This window comes from Corvus brachyrhynchos, unplaced genomic scaffold (assembly GCF_000691975.1).
Source record: "Corvus brachyrhynchos isolate BGI_N302 unplaced genomic scaffold, ASM69197v1 scaffold46, whole genome shotgun sequence".
Taxonomy (NCBI): Eukaryota; Metazoa; Chordata; class Aves; order Passeriformes; family Corvidae; genus Corvus; species Corvus brachyrhynchos.
In genome coordinates this window covers 2,058,492-2,066,317 of record NW_008238838.1, presented here as the reverse complement: position 1 = coordinate 2,066,317, position 7,826 = coordinate 2,058,492, and positions in this window count along the sequence as shown.

The following is a 7,826-nucleotide window of genomic DNA, read 5'->3' as shown; positions in this document are numbered from 1 at the left end:
TGGACTCTGTGTGTGATGAAAAAGCCCCTTCAGCTCTTCAAGGCATTTTGGGGGTTTCCTCCAGCAGAACTGACCTTTTCTCTACCTCTTCCCCTGAGCACCCCTGCCTGTAAAAGGCGATTTGTGCTGCGACTTCAAAACGCTTGGCAGACGGTCGGTATTTCTGCTGGGCAGCTTCCCCCAGCTTTTTTCATCTCAAGCAAATAAATAAGGCAAGAACTTCACAAGGGAAAGGGAAGCAGCGGAGGTGGCAGTGCCATTCCTGGTGGAAAGCTGGCATTCCCCACCTCTGCTAAATGAGGTTCAGAGAGGACGTCTGGTACATGCATTTCTAATCTCATCGTTTGATTTCACTGCATCGAGGTTGGTTTTTCATCCCTTTTTGTCAATCGCTTGAGAACAGACTTACAAACAGACAAACTGCCTGACGTGCCAGGAATCGGTGTTCAAAAACCCTCCTCGCACGTAATACAGGGTTCAGTAAATGTGGGGAAGGAGCTGCTGGTGCTGGAGTCCCCCTGGGGTATTTCTCCAACCTCCCCCTTCCCCGCTCAGGTCTCTGGGCCCTTCCCTGCAGGTCACACTTGGCTTTGGGGCACGGAGGGGTCCGTCCATCCGTCCTTAGGGAGAGCAGGCTTAGCGGGGTTCGGGTGTCTGGGAGCAGCATATGGAGGGTGGTTACAGCCAGAGTGTTTTCAGCTGTTGGGAAAGAGGCTGTAAAATGTGATTCCCACCATTCCAGCCCTCTGGGCTCGGACTACATCAAATTGGGTATTTTGCCTCTGGCACAAACCAAAACCTGATGCGCCAGAGGATGGCAAAGCCCTCGCTTAATCCCTTTAATTGCTTAATACCTCAGCCAGCAAGGAAATGTGTTCTGATCCCGTTAATCTTTGCTGTGAAAGAAAAGCTTTTGTAATTGTATCCGTAGCTCACAAACCCCTGCTCTTCTCATAGCCTAAAACACACCCTTCCCTCACCATCACCAACAGCAGCACCTTCAGCAGGTCAATGGGAGAGGGAAAAAAGCTGGTTTCAGTCTTAAAACCCCCCAAAAATAAAAAAAGAGGTGAAGTACGAGGCCAGCCGAGGTCCAGCTCGGCAGGAGGTGGGAGCAGGATGGCACCGGGCAAGGCAAAGGGGCTGCCCCAGCCCAGGGGATGCTCCAGGGAGCTGCCTGGCCCCCTGCCAAGGTTTTTAGCCCCTTTAGTTTCCAAAGCAGCACACTTCATCCAAAGAGGAAGAGAGGAAAGGCTGGGAGGAGGGAGGGTGTTTCTGGTATTGAGCAGCAGTGCAGGGCTATTTCTCTCAGCAGCTGACAGTGTAAATGCATTTCCTGGCAGGCAGCTCGCTCTGTATTAAAATTCTTGATGAAGATTATTAAAGTGTGTTTATGAAAAGCCTGCGAGTGCTTCTTGGACTCCAAGCTGCCTTTCAGAATGACAGGTTTGGGTGAGGGCTGAGTGCTCAGGGGTTATTAAAACCAGGCTGGCCAAAGCCGCCCGCTCCACTGGCTCCAGGTGGTATCTGTAGGAAACTGGATGGTCCCAGTTTGCTCAAACAGGGAACCAGCATGGGGTGACCGTGGCTCCTGCAGCCCCAAAACCTTGCTGCAAATGTATTTGAGCATGTTAGGTGATTTTGGCATGTGCTTCTGTTTCCCCTGGTGGTCAGGGCTGGAGTGAGCTGTGAAGGGATGCTGAGGAGCCACGAGGCTGCAGTCACTCCATTTTCTCCCCTGATGGGGGCTGCAGGGGCAGCTGCGGTGACCACCCCTGCACTGGTGCCAGCAGAGCTTTGGGGAGACATTCCGTGCTGGAGACAGAGCCACCAAATGCTAGACACAGACAAATGTCCCCGTGGCAATGCCACCTCCTCTGCTGGCACCCTGTCATCCTCAGTCCCAGCTCCCTTTTCTCTATGCTCTTCCCTTTCCAGCCTGAGGTAGGATTTTTTTTAACATAGGAGACCAGGTTGTATATCTAAATATATGTCCTTAAAAAAAAAAGTTTCCAAGAACAATGGTGGAAAGAGCCCAAAAATGTGCTAAGAAGGATGAATGCATTAGGACTGGAGGCCAAGCAAAATATCAGAAGGGTGAATCAGAAAGAAGGAAAGGAAGGGGAAAGAAACAGAAACGTATGGAGTTCTTAAAAAGCCATTTTTTCCTTTTAATGTTAGTGGCAGCTTTTCAATTTGAGCTTTGAGTGCTGGGGAAATGTGTCCACTGCTGCTGCCTGGAGCTGTGCTCTGGGGGGATGCAGAGGCATTGTTGCAGCGACACGTTCAATCTGCTTTCAATCCAGCCCCATTCAGGAATACAGAATAGTTTGCTTGGAAGGGACCTTTAGAGGTCACATTCTTAGAGGAACATCCCTTAATTCTTTGAGGTCTTGCTCTGGAGTTTCCTGTTGGCTCCTGCTACCTCTGGCTCATCTCTGTAAAACTCCACGTGTGCTGCAGCGTACCCAGCACATCCTCCTAACCCTGAGGGGTCAGACACAGCGTGCCGTGGGCAAACCTGGGACTGCTCCCCTCCTCCTTCAAGTCTGGTTTAAAGCTCTTCTCCTTGGAGAAACGTGAATCCCACCTGATGCCAGTGATCCTGGTGCCACACAGGCCATCCCATTAGTGCCAGGTCACAGGGAATGGCTTCCCCCTGCCAGAGAGCAGGGTCAGGAGGAATATTGGGAAGGAATTCTTCCCTGTGAGAGTGGTGACACCCCGGCACAGGGTGCCCAGAGCAGCTGTGGCTGCCCCTGGATCCCTGGCAGTGCCCAAGGCCAGGTTGGATGAGGCTTGAAGCAGCCTGGGCTGGTGGAAGGTGTCCCTGCCCACGGCAGGGGGTGGCACTGGATGGGCTTTAATTCCCTTCCAAACCATCCTGGGATGCTGCGTGTGGATTGAGCAGGTCAGCAGCCCAGCAGGATGCAACACGGGGATGATGCTGAAGGTGCAGTGCCTTTCCTGGGGCAGGGACAGCCCTGTGTCCTCTGGAAGTGGCATCACCCTGGCTTTAGGCTGGTTTTCTATGTCCGGTTTTGGTGTCTGGTGGTTGCTACAAACTCGGCATCAGCCTGGGTCTCCTGGCAGATCTCTGTCCCCTTTCGTGATCTGGGCAGGCAAAACCCAAGTTGTCTTGTCCCTTCTCTCTTCCTCTTTACTGTTGGATCTGTCCCTTCACTTCTCCTGCAGCTCAGACCCCGTCCCACGTTATCAGAGGCTCCAGCCTCAGGAGTGGTGATTGCTGAGGGCAGATGGAGAGGCCAGAAAACAAATACTGTAATAAAATCTTGATTTTGGTTGCATGAAATGGGAAGAATGAGGGTCAATGAGGGTGGAGTGGTGGCTGCAGGCAGAGGTGGGAGGAGAAGTGGGACACGGAGCCCAAATTCATACCCTGGTGACTGTGGCATCCATCAGGGTTAAAGACAATCTGTGTCTCATTAATCATCTGATGTAAACAGAGGGAGACTCACTGGAACACAGCGGTGTCACTGGATGAATGGCCTGGAGTTGGAAAATAAACATTTCAAGCTCTGTCTCGGCGTTTATTTTTGCTGAATGCCTTCTCTGCACCCGGGTGTTCTGCTCACAGCGGGGTGCCACTGCCCCAAACCCATCCCCAGGAGCAATGCTGGAGCAGGGATTTGGGCTGCTGGGTGAGGAATGCACCAAACAGAGTGCAGGAAAAGTCCTGGAGCAGCCGCAGTGCCTGCCCTGGGTGCTTTTATGCTTTCACTGTGAGCTGAAGGTTTCTCTCTTGGCTCCCGGGGCTTTAACAGCTGGGAAGTGCAGCAGCGTGCTCGGGCCTGGGCAGGACTGCGTCCTTGGAATCACAGCCCGTGGTCAGCTGTGATCCAGGGAAGTGGCACCTGTGTCTCCATCAGATGCTCTCCGTGTTCACACACCACTGGGTTTCCACAAACCTCAGTTGTTTTTCCTTCAAACCTCTCATTCCTGACGGGTTTTTTTCCCTCCCCTCTTCCCTCTGCACAAACCCACCAGGTGCAGCCTGGAATCCACGCTCACCCCAATGTGTCTTCATTCTGATTTATTGACGTGGTTATTGTACAGATGATTAGAGACATATTTGGGGAGATTTTGCCACCTCAGAGCAGACATGGAGCTGTTCTAGAGCAGTTAATCCTTTACAAATATGGATTTAATCACGCCGGCATTTCACACACAATAACTGTCCTATCCAATGTAACGTTTAGCTCTCTATAAAGAATTTCATTTCAACCTATTTTTTTTCCCCACAGGCTCATTAACTTCTGCTGCTCAGGAGATATTGACAAAACCACAAGTGAGTGGCTCAGCTTCGATATCCAACCCATCCACATCCCACAGGGATCCCAGCTGGTGCATTTGCTGTACAAGGATCTTCACAGGGAGAGGAATTTGCCGAGCCCTGAGCAGGTGAGTGGATTTCGCTGCATCACTGGACCTGATTATTTGCCATGCCGCCTGTTGGGGTTGTAAGAAGCTGCAAGTACAACATATCCCCCCTGCTGTGACATAAGGAATAACAAATTCCAGTAGAAATGTCATTTTGGGCTTTAGGTTTCTGATGGGGAGAAGAAAACAAGCCCCCCCCCCCCCAGCTCAGCTATGCTTGGTAGGAAAATAAATGACATAAACGCTGGCTTTTCCTGTGCCTGCCCACTTGCCATCCCATCCAGCTCATCAGCCATTCCCCAGGATGGGCTGCTTGCAGCAGAAGACAGGTTGAGCAAAAGAAAGAATTTCCACTGGATTAAGTTATTTTAGCTGGAAAAATAAACTCTTGATGCTGCTTGAAGCCAGTGCCTGCCCGGTGCCTCCCCAGCTGAGCAGGAGGTGCTGCCATGCAGCAGGAGGGCTCCCTGCCATCCAGGCTGCTCCGTGCTGAGCCAAGGAAATGCAGATGTGTGGGACCCCCTCAGTGCCCGGCACCCCCTCGCCCTGTCCCCAGTGTGCCACTCGTTCCCCGTGTTCCCAGTGCCCTAACAGGGAAGGGGCAGCAGCCTTTGCCTTCAGAGCGCCCTGGCACGGAGCCGTCACTCTGCCACTGCTGGGAGCCCTGTCTGACGCCTTTTGTGGCCCTTTTGTGTCTGGGACTCCACACTGATGGGTTTTGTCCCCACCACCACCCTGCCCCACTGCCCCCAGCCCCTTGGCCAAGGGGGCTGTCGGGGAAGACAAGGGGATATTCTTTGGAGAACAGTGGGAGATCTCATGGCGGGGCAGCCGGCTCGCGGCCACCGCCCACACTGCCCTCCACACCTGGGTCACGGCGGGCACTGGCATTTCTGGGACTGTCTGGGGCACCAGAAATGAGCTGAGCACAGAGGGAGGATGAGGAGACGGGGTCAGTGCTCGGGGATCGCGGGCAGCAGCCAGGGAGAGGTGACATCCCACTGGACCCTTCTCCAGCAGCACTGCAAGCCCAGGAGCAGCCCAGGCAGCCCTTAAGGGCCTGAGCTCACTTTGCAGCGTCCCACTGGCACCCCGTGTCGTGTGGGAGCCCCCCAGCCCCGTGTGCTGTTTGTTTTGGAGTGAGGGAGGCTTTGTCTGCGGAGCTGCTGGACAGTTTTCCACAGTCCGCCTTCTAAACTTCCCCATTCCTGGCCTTCAATCGCACCCAGCAGCTCCTTGGGCTGTGGCACAGCCAAATATCCTCATGGCCAGGTGCTGCTTCCATGCCTGCCCTCCCCACAGTGGTGGATGGTGGTGGGATGCTGGGCAAGACCTCCCTTCCCCATCCCTGTCCCCGTGATCCCTTCCAGCACGGCTGTTTCTGCTCTCCTTTTCCATGGGATATTGCCCTGCATTGCTTCATGCATCTTCTGCAAGGCAACGAGCTCTGAAATGCTCCCTAATGACCATGACATGGAGCGTGGTGGGTACCAGGAGCCTGGGGAGGATGCAGGTGGTTGCAGGAGCAATGAGGATGCCCAGGAGTTGCTGTGGACAATGTGGAAAAAAAAGAGGGGAAAAAAGCCCCTAAGCCCAGCCCAGGATGTAGTTCTCTCCATCCATGCAGACCTTTCCTTCATGAAGTGACACCTTCACTGTTAAAAGGTTAAAATGTGCATTTTGTGTGGCTCAAATCCCAGCAGGAACAAGGTCTGGGGAAAGGGGGAACTTGAGTCAAGCAGGGCTGGGGGGGATTGATGTCCCCCCAGCTGCCTGGGACTCTGAAGCACTGTCTTTGGGCTAGTGCTGGGCTCTGCGTGGGGCAGGTGAGACCCCCTCTGTGGCAGGAGCTGGGGCAGGGTTAGGAGGGTCAAGAGCAGCTGATGTGCAAAACCTCTGGGGTTTTTCCCCTTTTTTCCTGTTACACAAACCTCATCTCAGCAGTTTTTCCCACCAGCCTTCCTCTGCACAAGCAGGAACTTCCCTGAGGGTGGCCGACTTTCCATCACCGCTTTCCAGGGGATTTCTCCCCCTTTTCTCCAAAACCCTTCTCCCTGCCTGCGCAGCTGTGCAGCAGGGATGGTGCAGGGCCAGCTCTCGCCACGGGCCTGTCTCAGCAGCAATAAAGCTGTCGGCAGCGGCGCGGTCCGGGCAGCCTCGTGCTGGAGATGCAATTTGGGAGGCAGAGCTGCAGCTCAGCCCGGCTTCCCCTCCATCCCTCCATCACCGCCCCGCCGTGTGCCAGGAGACAGAGCTGGCGCTTCTCCCACCAGAGGAGCGGCGAGCGTCAGCCAGGATGTCTGGTGAGAAGGAAGAGGCTGTCTGTGAGCACCGAGGGAAGCCCTCCACTGACCCTCTCTGCTCCATCCAGCTTCCCAACAGTATTCCCAGATCCAGGAGCAAGCAGCCTGAGAGTCGTCTGGATCTCCATCAGAAAGAGACACCACAAGGACCATTAGCCCTGCAGCAATGCACATGCCAGGGATGTGTTCACCCCTTCCCAACATATCCTTGCTTTGTGTGAGGGGAAACTGAGGCAGGAGGTTCCCAGAGGATCCCGGAGGATCCTCCTGCTTCACAATGCCTCAGTCCCACCAGTAGAACACAGAGGGTGCTAAAGATATAAGGAATTTCCATCCTGCCAAAAATTCAAACGTGTCCGACTGTGGGGATCATCTTTAAATACAGAAGCTGGGAATTTCACCTGCAGAGAAATATCCACAAGAGGAAAAATCTCCTCTTGCCTTTACAAGTCAAACTGAGTACAGGAGAGGAGTAAGGCACAGCACAAGGCACTGACCCTCCCGAAACACAACGCTCTCAGAACCCTGAGGAGGTGTTCTCTGAAGAGGTTTTCATCAAGCCAAAATGGGCCTGCAAAATGCTGTCTGGTAAAGCTCTATCCAGCTGGAAAAGCACCGTCCAGCTTTCCCCTTGGAGTTCTCTCTCTAGACCTCATACAAAGTCTTATTTTTTCACTCCTTTCTGAGTTGGGCTCCACTTCTCCATCTCAAGGCGCCCACAAATCATGATTTGCCTCTCTTTTTAATTTCATTTCAGTGGCTTCTGTTCCTGCTGTGGTTGGATCCACTCTCGGATGTCTCGGAGCTTCTCCGTGAGTTTCGGAAGCAGAAACGCGTTTTCTTATTCGCTGCACTGAAGGTGCTGCTGGAATTGTTCAGCACGTGACACAAAGTACCACCAGATACCTCTGAAAGTTCAAACCTAGGGAAAAGTGGGATAGGGACAGGGGTAGGGACAGGGATAGGGATAGGGATAGGGATGGGGATGGGGATGGGGATAGGGATGGGGATAGGGATGGGGATAGAGATAGAGATAGGGATGGGGATAGGGATAGGGACAGGGATAGGGATAGGGATGGGGATAGGGATAGGGATAGGGATAGGGATAGGGATAGGGATAGG